This window comes from Myodes glareolus, chromosome 8, assembly GCF_982192425.1.
Source record: "Myodes glareolus chromosome 8, mMyoGla1.1, whole genome shotgun sequence".
Classification (NCBI taxonomy): domain Eukaryota; kingdom Metazoa; phylum Chordata; class Mammalia; order Rodentia; family Cricetidae; genus Myodes; species Myodes glareolus.
In genome coordinates, this window is record NC_142033.1 from 37130033 (window position 1) to 37148220 (window position 18188).

Genomic DNA, 18188 nt, shown 5'->3' on the forward strand with positions numbered 1-18188 from the left:
ACCATCTGGAAGTGGCACTATTTGATTAGTAGTAGAAGGATTATGAAGTGTCACATTGTTAGAGAAATCGGGTCCTGGTTGGAGAAAGTGTGTCATTGTGGGTGGTGTCTGAAGATTTAAAAGCCCAAGCCAGGCAGACTTGCTTTCTCTACCTGTGCATCAGGATCAGGATGTGGCTCTCACCTATTTCTCCTTCAGCATACCTGCCGTGCCTGTCTCCTCTGCCGCCTGATCCCCACTATGGTGAAAGTGTACTAAACTTCTGAAATTCTACACCAGACCCCAGTTAAAAGTTTTCTTTTATAAGTATTTTTTGGTCATGGTATTTCTTCACAGCAATAGAATAGTGACCAATACAGCCCTCTTCCAGTTCCTCTCTGATCTTCCCTGCTTCCCTACCCACTCAAATCCACATTTTTCTTTCTCTTTACCTTAAAGACACAAACAGGCTTCCACAAACAACAAGCATAAAATATAATTAAACAAATAAGCTTGAATAGGATAAAACAATCAAACCAACAGAAGAAAAAGCCAAAGTAAAGCTCAAGAAACCCATGTAGATGGAGAGACACTCATGTTTGCACATAAAGAAGTCCCCTAAAAATGCAAAAACTAGAAAGCATATGCAAAGAAGCTATAAGAGAAAAAGCTGACAAAGAATTATGAGACAAGGAACCTCAAAGATGCCATTGAGATCATATTTTGTTGGCCATCTATGACTGAACATGGAGTCTGCCTTTAAGAGTAGTTTGTATATCAACTGAAACTCCACTCATGAGAAAACAAAATTTTAATTTGCAGGTGGCTACCAATTAGTGAGAATTCCTGGGTTAGATGTGGGTCCTTATCCACTTCCCTTCCCAGTTCTGGGACCCCATCAGGCCAAGACATATATAGGCCCTGTACATGCTGCTACAGTCTCTGTGAGTTCAGATGAATCTTGATCTTTAGAGACATTGTTTTCCTAGTACTCTCCATCTTTTCTGGCTCTTACAATATTTCTGCTTTCCCTTCTGCAGGGTATGCTGATGTTTGAGGGGAGGGAATTGAGAATCATCTTTTTAAAAAATTGCCAAATCACAAAATAGTGTGAAATGCCCTAGAGTATTTAAAATAAACTTGAGATTGTAAATATTTTCAATATTTTAAACAGAAGTCATTCATTACCACTGCATAATGAGATGAGGTATAGTGGCCTGATCTTTAAGTGTTTATTGGTAACTAATGGTTACATAATTTTACAGCATAGAATACCAAATCATTTTATTATTAACATTACAGTTTAGAACTAGATACTAGTTATTTTTTTAAAAGAAAATACTGAGTAAATACAACAGTGTTATTGTGCCTTTTGCACTAAAATAATGTAAAAGTGTTCAGGGATAGTCAAACAAATAATTACTCACTTCTTTGAGGACTCTAAGGACAGAACAAATTATGATTCCACCAAGGCTCAGTTTTAGGGAACCAATGAGTTTACTGATCTTACAGAACTTTAGTATAGTGCAAGAGTGTGGTGATCCTATACCAGTCACACTACCAGAAAGTATCTTCTACCCAAGCATGGATGGCAATTTTTCTGTTATAGCTTTGAGATAAGCCACTTTTGGTATCTCATAGTCTGTATGTTCCATTGCCAATGGAGGTCACAAGTCCACATGAAGATTGCAAAATTAAATTTACCTAGAAGGAAGATGTAAGAAGGAATGGCTAAGGCCTCACATGAAGGTTTGATAATTCTCTTTAACCATTATTAATGAGAGAAAGTCAACAGACTTGAATTTGGTTCTTTGCAGTGCCTTTCAATTAGCCTCAGCTACTCTGATGGAGATGATAATGAACCAGAACATCTACTGATGCCAAAATAGATGTAGTTTGTAATGAAAAGATGTATTTAAATAAAGATTTACTATTTCCCCCTAGTGACAGTTAAATATTCTAGGAATAAAATATTTCAAGCGTACACAAGAGTACCAGAAGAGTCTAGACACTTTTTTTTTTTCATGAAAGAATGATGAAAGAAACTGGAACTGAAGGCAGAGACTCCTCAAAATACTGCATTTTTATTGAGAATACTACACAGCCAGTGTATGCCTCTTCTAACATAAAGGAAACATAACTGACAGACATAAATATGATTTGTAATGCTTTTAAAAATTTTCTAGGTGTTAACATGCAAAAAAGTGAAATGATGAATGCAGCTATGGAATTATAAAAGATTCATATTTTGGCTCTGGAGTGTTTACTTATAGTGCCTGTAATGCATAGGACGTGTTCATATAAACTACAAAATATTAAAATGTTTATTTTAGGAGTTCCCAGACACTTGTTCAAAAGATAAGATTAAAGTCTGAGATTTCATTCACAAACCATTTCCTAAGGGATTCTCAAATGTGCATTTACCTAAAGACATGCTTGCAGGCTCTCATCTACCTTGAATTATCTTCTTCCTCATTTATGTGGTTTTGATTATTTATATGCAATGAAATAAAGATAAACATTTGTCCATAGCACAGTTATCAATTACATAGATACATGAAAGAGACTTTCTATAGATATTCCCCGAGGTTCCCAAGAAATTCAGAGACTTGGCTAGGCTCTACTTCCTTTAAGTTTCAATTCATTTAAAAAAAAAAATAAAAACATTCAAAGAAAGCAGAGAAACCATGTCTTGCAAAAATAAAAAAAGGCTTAAAATATTGTCAATTTGTGTACTCAGAAATGATTTAAGAAACAATGCATTTATACTAACTGTAAATTTAATCTCTATGATGAATATGTATTGTGACAGAAAAAGTTATAATTTCCAGTACATTGATGATTTTTGAAAAACAAAGCAGCTCCAAGATTAATTAGTGGAAATTGAAATATTATAACATTTACTATAATTTCCATCTATTGCAAATGCCTTAGATCTAATCCAAGGGAAACTGCACAGGTTTTTTTTTTTAACATTTAATGATTGAAAAGGAAAACAACATCATTCATGTTCATAATAATGGCTGCAATTATAGCAGCATGGTGTTCTTTCATGTGTGAGTAAAATAAAAGATATCAAAAGTGACACTGAGAATGAAACAAATTCATTATGTGGATTTGTCTACGTTTATTTTATTGTCAGACAACTTTAAATTGTATATTTTTGCTTACTGAGTTCTATTTTAATTTCTTGATATGGAGCAGTTTGTGCTGATCAGATAGGAATACTTTTTTTGCCAAGTCAATTTTAGTTAACATTTTTACATTTCTTTCAATAATGCTTTGTGATAGGAAATTAATAATTTTTTAATTTTTATCTGAGACCCGCATGGGTCATTAATGGGTTGTCAAATACTACATTTAATTAAATGCCTGCACAAAGAGTGAATGTATGTTATAGTGGAATTTGGCTCTCTGTGTAAGGGACATTGACCAGTTGTTATACAGTTGATTGAATTATGAAGAAATTTTGGAAAGCAAAAGACAACCAACATATTTACAATAATGATAAAATGTATCACCTAAATTAATCCACATGATTAAGACAAAATTATTACCTTGGGATATTATATAGAACATAAAACTGCTTTGGTAATGACTTCTATTAATTTTGTGGCCATCTATATAATTTTATGGAAAGTCAACATTCTGCCATAAACTAAGCCTGCAAAATGTTTTTATTTTATTTTTTTTGCATACATTAACAGACATTTTATTAAGTTCTCAACAAGAGATTATAACACCAAATCGTTTAGCAGAAATCTGTTCAATTGAGAGACCAAATGAATCCAAGAAAGACGAAAATTAAATACTTAAATACGTAATCAAAAGGCACTAAGACACCACCTCAAACCTACTGCCACAGTGGTAATAGGCTAAGGAAGACTACACTACAGCAAAGTATCTATCTAATGTGAAAGCTAGCAGCTACATATCAAGAAGCAAGTTTGTCTTACAGAAGATTATGGTACAAGCACAATGATCACTGAGTCCAAGATATTTTTGGCTAGAAAAAGGTCAAGATGGCTGAAGATAAAGCCAAATGGAAAGGAACAGGTGTAGAGAATTCAAGCTATAGAGCTAAACAGACAGCAATGGATCAGGCTTCTTCCTCCCAAAAGTTAATTACTGCATCGAGCTACCTGCCCCTGTCTAACAGGGTGCTCAACTACTGGAACTATGTTTAAGGATGCTCAGGGTTCTTGCTACAGTTTAGCACAAACCTCTGAAAATGTATCACATATGGGTTGACTTTGTTGCTAGTCATCCTGAATGAAGAAAAACCCCAAAGCATTTGCATGCAATGGAGTATGAGCTCTGTCAATTATATCCTATGGACCTTGTGGAATATTCTCAATAGTCTATACATCTTTCAGCAGCTGACCTCTAGTTAAAGCTGCCAAGGCTCACAAAATAAACAAGCAAGGCAGGATGAAACAACACATCCTAGGACATCCTAGCAGTTAACCATAATCTGTCTTTTTCCAATTTAGGCTAAATTCTAATGCATCTAATGTGGGAAGTAAAAATCTACACTGGAGCAAGCTGGGTCTTCTGCTGAACTCAAATACCAAGAAACATGAGGGGTGGGGTTGGTTTATTTTCAAAGCTTCAGAAGTTTTACTGTTATAAAGGAACATGGCTGAACAGGTAGGAGACAGACTCGTCATTGTGGGTTCTTCTGATGGCTTCTGCAAGGATCATGGAGATGTCAATCACCTGTATTTTGGAGCAGTGTTTCATCTTCTCCTCCTGAGGTATGGTATTGGTGACTACTACTGCTTCAAAGCATGCATTGTTGATGCGAGAAATGGCTGGGCCAGAAAAGATTCCATGAGTCAGGATAGCATAAACTCTGGTAGCTCCGGCTGAGAGAAGTTTGTCAGCGGCATGACAGATTGTACCACAAGTGTCAGCCATGTCGTCCACAAGAATAGCCACCCGATCCTTCACGTTGCCTACTAGCACCATGCGGTCCACTTCATTGACCTTCTTCCGTTCCTTGTGAATCAAGGCAAAATCCACATTCAATCGGTCTGCAATGGAGGTCACTCTCTTGGCTCCACCAGCATCAGGTGAGACAATAGTACAATTTCTCCACTCAGATATATTCTCCCTTATCCACTTTAAGACACCTGGCTCTGCATATAAATTGTCCACTGGGATATCAAAAAAGCCCTGAATTTGAGATGCATGTAGATCCATGGTGATAATATGATCCGCTCCTGCCACAGATAGCATATTTGCAACAAGCTTAGCTGAGATGGGAGCCCGGCTCTTATCCTTCTTATCCTGGCGGGCATAAGGGAAACGTGGGATGACAGCAGTAACCCGGCTGGCCGAAGCAATCTTGCAAGCTTTAATCATGATTAAAAGTTCCATTAGATTGTCATTTATTTCACCACACCCACTCTGAACAATGTAGACATCCTCTCCACGTACACTTTCTCCAATTTCCACACAGGTCTCCTGGTTGCTGAATTTCTTAGTCACCACCTTGCCTAGCTCCAGGCCCAGGCGGTCAGCAATTTTCTGTGATAAGTCCTGGTGGGAGCTCCCGCTGAAGATTTTGATATTCGGCATTTTGGGCAACTACACGGACGCGCTCTTTGCTCCTGAAAACCCACCGGACCGTTCCTACTCCACCATCTTACCCTGCAAAATTTTTTATGCTCAAGATGACACAAACTTATTATGTTAAATATTTGGATATAAACAGTTTAAAAATTTAGATTTACTAAATTAAAACCAAGATAGCAAATGTGCTTCTTTTGCTGTCTGCGGAGAATGATGCCCTAGTTTTTGCAGAATATAGACTTCCACATTTTCTATTTTGTTCTTCCTCTCCCGTGTGTGTGTATGTGTTTGTGTGTGCATGTGTGTTTGTCCCTCCCTCCCTCCTTCCCTGTTTTCTTTTTCTTCTCTCTTTCCCTTTATTCTCTTCTCTCTCTTACATAATCTCTCCTAGCATAAAATTCCTTGTAACAGCATTATGCATATCCAGATAAGGACATCTCAAAAACCTTGATGACATATATATTTTGCCATGAGAAAAATTAGACTTGTTACTCTATAAGGTAGTAGTCTCTTACTCAAGGCATAAAAGTATAGATATTTTCAGAAAACTGTATATCATATTACAGTTTGTGAATGGATAGGTCACTTAAGTTTTGTAATCTTGATCTGTAGAGAAGTCTTAGCTATGAAGAGCACTTATTGCTGTTGAAAATGAGAACTAGGTTTGACTCCCAGCACCCACATGGTAGCTCACAGTCATCTATAATTCTAGATGCAGAAGCCCTCTTCTGACTTCTGAGGCCACCATGCATGCACATGTTGTAAATATTTATATGTAGAAAAAATACTTATGTGATTAAGGAAAATATAAATCAATATTTAAAAGTTATGAAATATGTTAAAATATTAATTTTCACATCAAGAACTTAAAACACTAATGGGCTGGGGGTAGTGGTAAATGCCATTAATCTCAACACTGAGGAAGCAGAGGCAGAAGATTTCTGGGGGTTTGATAAATCTTCTATGTAGTGAACTTCATGAAAGCCAGGGCTACATGGTGTAATGCTGTATTAAAAAAAAAAAGAAAAGAAATAAAAAAGAATATCCTGCCGAAAGTAAACAAAGCATTAATGACATCAGTGTTCAATATGAAATGTTTATATACTTACTATCTATTTGTATCCTATTAATAGATGTCTGTCATAGTTGTACAATGCATGTCCACTTATTATTATGTTTTATATTATTTATCATGCAACGTTATGTAGATGCGTGTGTAGTGTGTGCCCAGTTGTCACCTGTATTCTAATTTGACCTACAGCCTATGTTCATAGTAACTTTCTTTTTCACATGTCTAGTATACCCTGGTTTTGATGTTAGATAATAGATATTTCTTCCATTTTCTTTGGATATTTTTAACAGACAGAAGGGTCTAATGATCACTAAGAGATTTTTCTTCACGGCTAAATCTGTAGTTCTCAATCCAGGTGCTGAGAATACAGGAATTGCCTTTGATACCTGGTAATCAAATACTTCTTAACATCCCTTAAAGTTTAGTTAGAAGTTAATGATAAAAAGACTTCAAGAACCTAAAACATTTGAAATAAATATAGTTAACAGTTGCCATCATCTTAAGCACATGGTTTATTTACTCTTTTGTATATTTTGGTTACTTATAGACTCCTTTCCCAAATTACAATTTATCTCTCCTGTCCCTTATGAATTTAATCTTTTTGTTTCTGAAAAGCCTTAGGATTAATTATTGTATTAATTACAATAGTAATTAATTTGAGAATACAGGTTTTTAAACTCGAGTAAATGGTATTTTGCTGCAATATTCAGTGTCTTGCTTACATACTTTTAGATTGTTTTGATGGAAACTACAATCTCCAAGAAAATAAACCACACTATGTAGGGCTCTGAAGTCATATACAAGTAATGCTAGAAATCTGCATCCCTGCTCTGCTCCTCGGGATGCCTATTTGTTTTTCTCTAAGCATCCAAAATATTTAAGTTGCTTTCTTGTCTCTGTGATGGACAACTAATTCTCCTCTAATTTCTTTTCAAAATCAAAGGACTAGGAGTAATGTATTTTGTTTTTGTTCTTTTCATTAAAATTGTGCTTGAAATATCATGAGAATAAACATTAGAGAGTGAAGACCACAGTTCTTAATTCATTCACATGTCTAATTTTAGTAATTAATATAATTTTGTCATTATATTTTCATAGTACAATAATCGCTAGGTTTTAATGTCTTCATTTACTTCTTGTTGTATGGATTATCTTCCTGTTAAAGTAACCTATTCATTAAGATTAGGGTGAATTTAAATTATTTTCAGACATCTGTTCTACTTATTAAAAATTAAGAGGCATTGCTACACAACACAACCTTTTTAAATAAAGGACTCTACCTGAATGTTCCATTGTTCTATCAGCACCATGAAAAGTTAGGTTATTATTTGCTTTAAATTTTTATTTATTTTCATGCATGAATGTATCCATGTGTGTGTATGCAGGTAATTTTTAGTATGTACGCTTGTGTGCTAGTACCAAAGAAAGTCAGTATAGGGCAGCTAACACCACATGGGGAGAAGGGTTTTTTGTTTTGTTTTGTTTTGTTATTTTTTTTTTGTCTGATATGTGGGAACTGAACACTGGTCCTCTGCAGGATCAACAAGCACTCTTAAACACAGAACCATCTGTCCTGTCCCTTTTATTTAACTTTTAGCATGTCTCTCTTTTGAAGAATAAATGCAGAGTTACATAAGTATGACTCTGTAGAACAGATAAAATTTAAAGCCCCATCAACCACTTTGCTATATTCTTATCATCTTATACTACAATGACTAACAGTAGTAACTTGACAATAGTAAATGTATAAGCTTGTTGTGATCTACTATTAACCATGATGAGGATTTATCAGTTTCCTTTCAACTGTTCCTCTTTTATGAACCAATCCGGTTTTCACATCGTGTTCTCTTGTGCTCTGCGTCTGTGCTGATACGTGAGGATTTCTTGTGGCTTACCCTGACCCTCAGTTCTTAGGCTACTGGCAAGATGTTCAACAGATGTTTCCCTCCTCTTGTTATTGCTTTTCACATTTTTCACGATGGCTCCACATGCCATAGCCCCCAAGCACTGCTGTTGTTGCATTTATGAATTAGATAAAGCAGGGTTTAGTAAGGCCTCTATTTTGTAAAACTAATATTTGTACCATCTCATAATCTATTATTTCCTGAATTCCTTTGACATTATCTTGTGTGCAAATAAATGAAAAGCAAATAAGTGAGAAAAGAATTCCCATTTGAGAGATAAACAAACACAGCAGGAAATGTTAAATATCATCAGTTAGCCCAAGGACCTATGACAGAGTAGTCTGCCTCAGGAGCATTGTATGATTCTGTGATTTAAATGAAGAATGACCTTGAGAGTTTTCACACCCTGCTTAGAAATGGAAATCGGGAAGTTGTGGAAAAGGGGGCTGTGAACTAGCATAGTTTATGGGTCATGGGAAGTTGCTCCATCATTGGTCTGCTCAGTACTCATTATCTCACTTGCATCTCAAACATTAAATGAAGAGCTTGTTTTTCTCCACATCCCTTCCTTTGATGGACTTCCTGCCTCAGGTGTAAAAGCAATGAAACTTACTCCAGACTGGAAACTCCCAAACTTTAAGTCAAAATAAATTTCCTCTTTATTAATGTGTTATTGGTGCTGGAGAATTGTCTGTATTCTGTCAGTCATGTTTTAAATAAATGCTGATTGGCCAGGCAGGAAGTATAGTTGGAAAAACCAGACAGGAAGTAGAGGTGATGCAATGAGAACAGGAGACTTCTGGGAAGGAGGAAGCTGATTCCCCCCCAGTCCAGCCCAGACTACCGAAGATGTAACATGTGACCTGCCCTGCTGTCAAAGGTACCGAGCCATATGGCTAACATAGATCAGAATAATGGGTTAATACAAGTCATAAGAGCTAATAAGAAGCCTGAGCTAATAGGCCAATCAGCTTATAACTTAAGGAGACCTCTGTGTGATTTTCTTTGGGGCTAAACAGCTAGGGGAACTGGGCAGTACATAAACCCCAACAAGACAGCCCTCCATGTGATATATTATCTTATATATTTGCTATGGCAACAGAAATATTACTAGACCATAGTAGTAAAACAAAATGCCATGTTATGTTTATTTCTCACTTTTAGATAAGGGTTGTCCAAGAACAATATATTTACTAATCTAAGTTCTACTGGTGATTTCTACCTATTCTGGGACCTCACAAAAGAGAAAGTTCTAGCCACAAGTCTTAAGGGTACTAATTCTGTCCAAGCAGGCTTCACCCTCATGAAATTACTAGCTCTCCAAGTCTCACCTCCAAATATTATCATGTTGTAGAATAGGAATTCAATATATTACTGTTGGTGAAGCATACTTAGTCCCTAAAAAAAAGTGCACAAAATCCATCACCATGTCCTTGTCAGTCATAAGAAAAAATAACTCTACTGTACTTTTAGATACAAAAGTCAACATACTAATAAAAACAATTGATATAAAAGATGCAGCTCCTCAATGATAGAAACCATCAGACAGACTGATAGATTGTCAAAGAATTTATGTGACTCCTTCACAAAAAGGGTTTGGCTAGTAGAGAAATAACCATCGACTGCAGGTATGCCTTTGGATTTATGTCTTACATGATTTTTCTTTGGTTGCTTTGAATTACAGATAGAAGGTAGATAGATAAGTTAATGACATAGATGATAAATAGACAGACAGACAGATAGATAGATAGGTAGATAGATAGATGCATAGATAGATAGATAGATTAATAAAGCTATATTTTACAGCAAGTTCTGGTTTTTCATGGAGCAATTTATTTAAAAATATTATTTAAAAGAATCTTTTTATATTTTAGAAATGAACTTTTAAGGATTAAGCTACCAATGACAAGCCACCAATACTAAACAATAATCAAAAATAGTAAAAGCAAAACAAGCTTAGCTTCAGATCTATAGGGTGGCTTATAAGTTTAAACCGCATCATCTCAAATTTCTACTCATATCTAAAATATATCTAAATACATTAAAATCATAATTCAAAGTCCTACAGTATAGAGACATTCAAAGATACCAATTTTATTATCTTTGTTTCATGTAAAAAGACACTATTCACTTCCATTAATTAACAAAAGGATTGTTTGGTAGAGTGAATACGTTGTAAGAAAGATTTCATTAAAATGAAAATCATGATTGTCAAAGGAAAAACCACAGCAGGAATAATAAGAGTGGAAGTGACACCACAGCAAATCTAATTAGAAATTCACAGACATGCTTGAAAAATACCCTCCAAACCAAAAAGAATAAAGTGGGGAAATGCACTTGTAGAGAAAATAGAGATGATATGAGAGGCAGACCTTAGAGACACACTTAAACATCACAGATGCTTGCAAGGCAATGAATTTCTCTGCTGAATAAGGCAGCAATCAAAAGAACAAACCTTAGAAAGAAAGCATAAATCTGGGTTAACTGTTTTTATAACACAATATTTTTACTAAGTTTATAAAATGTATATTTATCATATTCACTCTCATCCCTCCCAGTATCTCCCTGATTCAATTACATCCCTACCTCCTTTCCAACTTCATATCCTTTTCTGAAATAATCTTGAAAATGTTTCTGGTATTCCAGTGAGACTAATTTGTGCTGCCCATATTGCCATAAGTTTAGTGTCATCAGCCTATGTATGATCAACATAGCAGAGCTCACACCCTTACAAGAAACTTGACTCTTCTTTCCTCACAAGTCTTCAGTTGTTAATGATCCCCCTGTTAGGGATGTGGCCTTTAAGTGCCTCCTCTTTCATGATACAATGTTGACTGACTTTATTTGCACATCTATTTCAAGCATCCATAGGTACCATCAGTCCATGAAAACTGTCATGTTCTAAAGATACAGTTTAACTCCGGACCTCCCAGACCTCTGGCTCCTACAATTTTTCCATCCCCTCTTCTGCAATGGTACCTAATTGTTGAGGGCATGCATGTTAATATAGATATCATGTTTGTGGCTGAGCACTGATGTTACTTCTCTTCATCTTCACTAGATGTGAGTTTTCTCATTAACCGCTCACTGTCCATTGCAAAAAGTACCTTCATGGTCAATTCTGAGGGATGTATAATCTACAGTATAGAGACAAAAATTTTAAATACAAATTAATATGTCCATTTACAAGGATGGTGGTGGTAGGTTCATCTCTGATGCCATTGATCTCCCCAGCATAGACTCTATATCATTTGTATTACCAGGCTTGTTTTTCCTCCTGTAGAAATGGAGAGCAATGAGTTATTTCCATAATATTTATCACAATCTTACTCCCATGGGCAAACCTCATCATGGTAGCCACTATTGCAGGTCACAGCAATCTCAGTTAGAAAGGACTGTTGATGATGATTTTCCTCGGCAGCCTATACAATTCCTTTTGATATGATGAAGGCTAGCCTTTAGGAAGAAAGAGTTTTAGAATCAGCATTATTTCTTTATGCTCTATAACAAAGTGTGAGGTATTTTCAGCAATAAGATTCTGTCAGCAAGTTTGTGTTGGCAACTCAGACCAATGTTAACACACTGTACTATTATAGAAGTCTCCATAAAATCCCTGACCAAGAAGTTGAGAGATGGTGTCTCATAAAAGGTACTGGTTTTTCTATTTAACAACCTGTATCTCACTAACAGGAACATTATTCCCTATGTTGTGTGTCTCCAATTGAATTAAATCTTTTATATGAGCACAGAACACACACACACACACACACATACACACACACGCACACATTCAGCTTATAAAATGCTAGATTTCGATATGGAGCTGTACAGAGAATTATTACCAGAGAAGCAAATGACTAAGAAAAAATGGGAGTTCAGAGTAGTCTAGTCAATGTGGAAAAACGCATTGGGATTCCTCAAAAGTCTGAATATTGATCTACCACAAGATCAAGTTGTACCACTCTTGCGGATGTGCTCAAATCTCTACAATAGAGATACTTGTTCATCCATGTTCATTGTTGATTTATTACTAATCAGAAATTTAATCATGTAAGATGCTCACTAACTGATAAATGAATAATTAATATGTGATTTACTTCAACAATGGAATACTATTCAGCTGTTAAATTTGAAATTATGAAACTTACAGGGAAATTGTTAGAGCTAGAAACAATCACACTGAGTTATGTAGCCTAGACCCAGAAAGTAAATTACCACATAATTTCTTGTATATGCATATTAGATTTCATGCCTTAGGTATGTGATTTAGATATGAGTGGTTAGATAGTTAGCAAGGTACAAGGAGGGAGGAAGGGAACTTTTAAGGAAAAGAGGGCATAATATATTGTCATCAAGGAATACAAGGGAAATTAAAACAGAAGTATTTGTAGTAGTGAGAGGGAAAAGGGAGAGGAGGGAAAATGAGGAGGAATGAATATTACAAAATCCTTTTTTTTAAAGATATCTGAAAATATATTACTATAGAAGCTTCCTAAGATTCATGCATATATTTAAAGTCATTTGATTGGAGTCACAATAAGGAGGGGAAATTTCTCCAACTAGGTATCATACATTATCTAATAAAAACTCAGTACCAGAAATAGATTTCATTTCCACCCCAAAACCACTCAAGCACTGTAGATTACTGCAATTACTGCTGACTACCTTACAGAACTAGATCAGAAGACACTATTGCTAAAAACATTGCATACTTAGAGTATTAAATATGAAGAAATCTAGCCATCATTTAATTAGAAAATTAGAAACTTTATTCCTATCAATTAATTAGTTTGGTCATAGTGCTAGAATATGCCATCCAGGCTATTGGAGAAAAAAAATTATCAAACACCTATCTACGACCATTCCAATTAATGTTTTTTCTTCAAGACTTGCTTGCATATGCAACAGTGGCACAAATGTTATGGAAATAACCAATCACTCTTTGATCTCTTTGATTTGATTTTATTTACTTTCCATGATATGGATACCATGACAGACACTGCTAATGATGCCACAAACCTGAGACTAGATAAGGCATGGGCCCAAGAGAAAGCCTACTACTATTATTATACTAAATAAACAGAAATATATAATTATTTCTAATGGTTTATTATCATACCCATGGAGTAGTGCATTGCTCAGAGGAGTTTTAACAGTAATTACCAGAAAGACTCACCACTGGATAATGTTAAGGCAGTGAGAGTTGTTGGAATGGTAACCCCTGAAAGGAATGTCTTTTTCAAACTTTCCTCTCTAGGACCACAGAAGAGGGATGAAAAGATGGTTTTAAGAGAATGGTACTTTTCTCCCACCTCCCATCCCAGTTTTCATCCAGGTAAACCTTCCTCCATCCCTCCCTTCCACCTGGGGCCATAAAATTTCCCCAGCTCAGCAGCCTTGTGCTCTGGACCTAGGCGGTAAGTGCAACCAGGCAGGAGGCAGTTCTTGTGTTTCAATAGCCTGCCTGAGGACAGGTGGGCCCTGTGTCAGATCAGCGACATTCCTGGCCAGCCAGGGGCACTGAGGGGTGAGTTTGCTCCTGGCCCGCGGCAGAAGCCCTGCAAGGAGGAGTTCAGACTTTCCCCAACCCCCTTGATGCCCTGGTAACCCTGCAGTGGTGGCTCCACCCTACTAAGCTCTCCCACCTCCCATCCCGGCTTTCATCCAGGTACACCTTCCTCAATTCCTCCCTTCCCCCTGGAGCCATAAAATTTCCCCAGCTCAGCAGCCTTGTGCTCTGGCCCTGGGCAGTAAGCGCAACCAGGCAGGAGGCAGTATTTGTGTTTCAAAAGCCTGCCTGAGTAAAGGTAGGCCTTCTCTCAGTGAAGTCCCTGCCCAACAAGGGAACCTGACCCGATTTCAGAAGATCCAATAGAGAGCATTTGAAGGAAGAGATGGGCAGACGCAAAGACAAGAACTCCTCCAACAATCTGAAAAGCAACATGAAAACACCAGATCCTACAGTAGAAGGACTTGAACACCTTAATCCAGAAGAAGTGGAAAAAAGTGCCATTAAGAAAGCAATAGAGTCCCTTAAACAGGATATGAATAACTCCCTTAAAGAATTGGATGAGAAGTATAGCAAAAAAGATTGAAGAAATTAGTAAAGAAATGGATAAGAAGTATAACAAAAAGTTGGAAGAAATGAGTAAATCCGTGAATGATACCCTGGGAAACCAAGAAAAAACAATAAAAGAGGTAATGGAAACAGTTCAAGAATTGAAAACTGAAATGGAGGCAATGAAGAAATCACAAACCGAGGGCTGGCTGGATATGAAAAATCGAGGTAAATGAACAGAGACTACAGAATCAAGCATAACCAATAGAATACAAGAGATAGAAGAACAAATCTCAGATTATGAAGACACCATAGAGAAAATAAATGCTCTGATCAAAGAAAACGGCAAATCTAACAAATCTCGTCACAAAACATTCAAGAAATCTGGGACACAATTAAAAAAAAACAAATCTAAGAATAATAGGGGTTGAAGAAGGAAAAGAATTGCAGATCAAAGGCTCAGAAACTATATTCAACAAAATTATAGAAGAAAACTTTTCCAACCTAAAGAACGATATTCCTATGAAGGTTCAAGAAGCATACAAAACACCGAATAGACTTGATCAAAAAAAAAAAAACATCCCCACGTCATATAATAATCAAAATACAAAACATATAGATTAAAGAAAGAATATTAAGAGCTGCAAAGGAAAAAGGTCAAGTAACTTATAAAGGTAAACCTATCAGACTTACACCGGACTTCTCTATGGAAACCATGAAAGTCAGAAGATCATGGATAGAGGTACTGCAGAAACTAAGAGACCATGGATGCAAACCCAGACTACTATACACAGCCAAGCTATCATTCACTCTCAATGGAGAAAACAAAATATTCCAGAATAAGAACAAATTTAAACAATTCGTATTCACAAACCCAGCCTTACAGAAAGTAATAGAAGAAAAATCGCAACCCAAGGAATCCAACATTGCCAACACTGCCTACAATAACTCAGACATTTAGCGACCCTTCACAAGCACAACTCAAAGAGGGGAAACACACAAACTCTACTACACACAAAAAAATAATAAAAAAATAAAAAAATAATAATTGGAGTCAACAACTACTGGTCATTAATATCATTTAATATTAATGGACTCAACTCACATATAAAAAGGCACAGACTAAGAGATTGGATACAAAAACAGGATCCAACATTCTGCTGTTGACAAGAAACACACCTCAACCACAAAGACAGACATCTACTCAGATGGACATTTTATACTCATAACAGGAACAATTCATCAGGAGGAAGTCTCAATCCTGAATATCTATGCCCCAATATAAAAGCACCCACTTATGTAAAAGAAAAACTTTTAGAACTCAAAACAGTCATTAAACCACACACTAATAGTAGGAGACTTCAACACACCTCTCTTACCAATGGACAGGTCAATCAGACAGAAACTCAACAGAGAAATAAGAGAATTAATAGAGGTAATGAATCAAATGGACTTAACAGATATCTATAGAACATTCCTCCCAAATAGGAAAGAATATACCTTCTTCTCTGCAGCGCATGGAATCTTCTCGAAAATTGACCACATACTCGGTAATAAAGCAACTTCCACAGATACAAAAAAATATTAGTAATCACCATGGAATAAAGTTAGAATTCAATAACAATTCTAACACCAGAAAGCCTACAAATTCATGGAAGCTGAAGGGTCAACTACTGAATCACCTCTGGGTCAAGGAAGAAATAAAGAAAGAAATTAAAGGATTCCTTGAATTTAATGAAAATAAAGACACAACATACTCAAACCTATGAAAACACTCAAACACTATGTATGAAAACATATGAAAACACTATGTATGAAAACATACTCAAACACTATGAAAACAGTGCTAAGAGGAAAGTTCATAGCACTAAGTGCCCAATTAAAGAAAATGGAGAAAGCACACATTAGAGACTTAACAGCACACTTGAAAGCTCTAGACAAAAAAGAAGCTGATTCACTCAAGAGGAGTAGAAGACTGGAAATAATAAAACTGAGAGCTGAAATCAACAAAATAGAAACACAGAAAACAATCCAAAGAATCAATGAAACAAAAATCTGGTTCTTGGAGAAAATCAACAAGATTGACAAACCCCTAGCCAAACTAATCAAATGGCAGAGAGAAAACACTCAAATTATTAAGATTAGAAATGAAAAGGGGGACATAACAACACATACAGTGGAAATTCAGAGAATCATTAGATCTTACTATGAAAGTTTATATGTCACAAAGTTGGAAAATGTAAAAGAAATGGACTGGTTTTTAGATAAGTACCATTTACCAAAGTTATATCAAGACCAGGTGAACAATCTAAGTAGACCTGTTAGTCATGAAGAATTAGAAACTGTTATCAAAAGCCTCCTGGCCAGAAAAAGCCCAGGACCAGATGGTTTCAATGCAGAATTCTACCAGAACTTCCAAGAAGTGCTAATACCTATACTCCTTAATGTATTCCACAATATAGAAACAGAGGAGTCATTGCCAAATTCTTTTTACGAAGTTACAGTTACCCTGATACCAAAACCACATAAAGACACAACCAAGAAAGAGAATTACAGGCCAATCTCACTCATGAACATAGACGCAAAAATTCTCAACAAAATCCTGGCAAACCGAATCCAAGAACACATTAGAAAAATTATCCATTCTGATCAAGTAGGCTTCATCCCAGAGATGCAGGGCTGGTTCAACATATGCAAATCTATCAATGTAATCCATCATATAAATAAACTGAAGGAAAAAACCATATGGTCATTTCATTAGATGCTGAAAAAGAATTTGACAAAATTCAACATCCCTTTATGATAAAGGTGTTGAAGAGATTGGAGATACAAGGATCATACCTAAATATAATAAAAGCTATTTCCTGCAAGCCGACACCTAACATCAAACTGAATGGAGAGAAACTCAAAGCCATTCCATTGAAATCAGGAACACAACAAGTCTGTCCACTCTCCCCATACCTCTTCAATATAGTGCTGAAGTTCTAGCAATAGCAATAAGACAACATAAGGGAATCAAGGGGTTTCAAATTAGAAAGGAAGTAGTTAAACTCTCATTATTTGCAGATGATATGATAGTGTACATAAGCGACCCCAAAAACTCAACCAAAAAACTCCTACAGTTGATAAACACCTTTAGTAATGTGGCAGGGTACAAGATCAACTCCAAAAAATCAGTTGCCCTCTTATACACAAAGGATAAAGGAGCAGGGAGGGAAATCAGAGAAACTTCCCCTTTCACAATAGCCACAAATAGCATAAAATATCTTGGGATAACTCTAACCAAGGAAGTGAAAGACCTATTTGACAAGAACTTTAAGTCTTTGAAGGAAGAAATTGAAGAGGATACCAGAAAATGGAAAGATCTCCCCTGCTCTTGGATTGGGAGGATCAACATAGTTAAAATGGCAATTCTACCAAAAGCAATCTATAGATTCAATGCAATCCCCATCAAAATCCCATCAAACTTCTTCACAGACCTTGAGAGAACAATAATCAAGTTTATATGGCAAAACAAAAAACCCAGGATTGACAAAACAATCTTATACAATAAAGGAACTTCTGGAGGTATAACCATCCCTGACTTCAAACTCTATTA

The 18188-nt window shown here is 36.0% G+C and overlaps 1 pseudogene; it reads right to left on the reverse strand.

Moving 5' to 3' along the window:
* Nucleotides 1-3771: 3771 nt before the first annotated feature.
* LOC125387827 (ribose-phosphate pyrophosphokinase 1 pseudogene) lies at nt 3772-5588 on the reverse strand (annotated as a pseudogene).
* Between the last annotated feature and the right edge of the window lie 12600 nt (nt 5589-18188).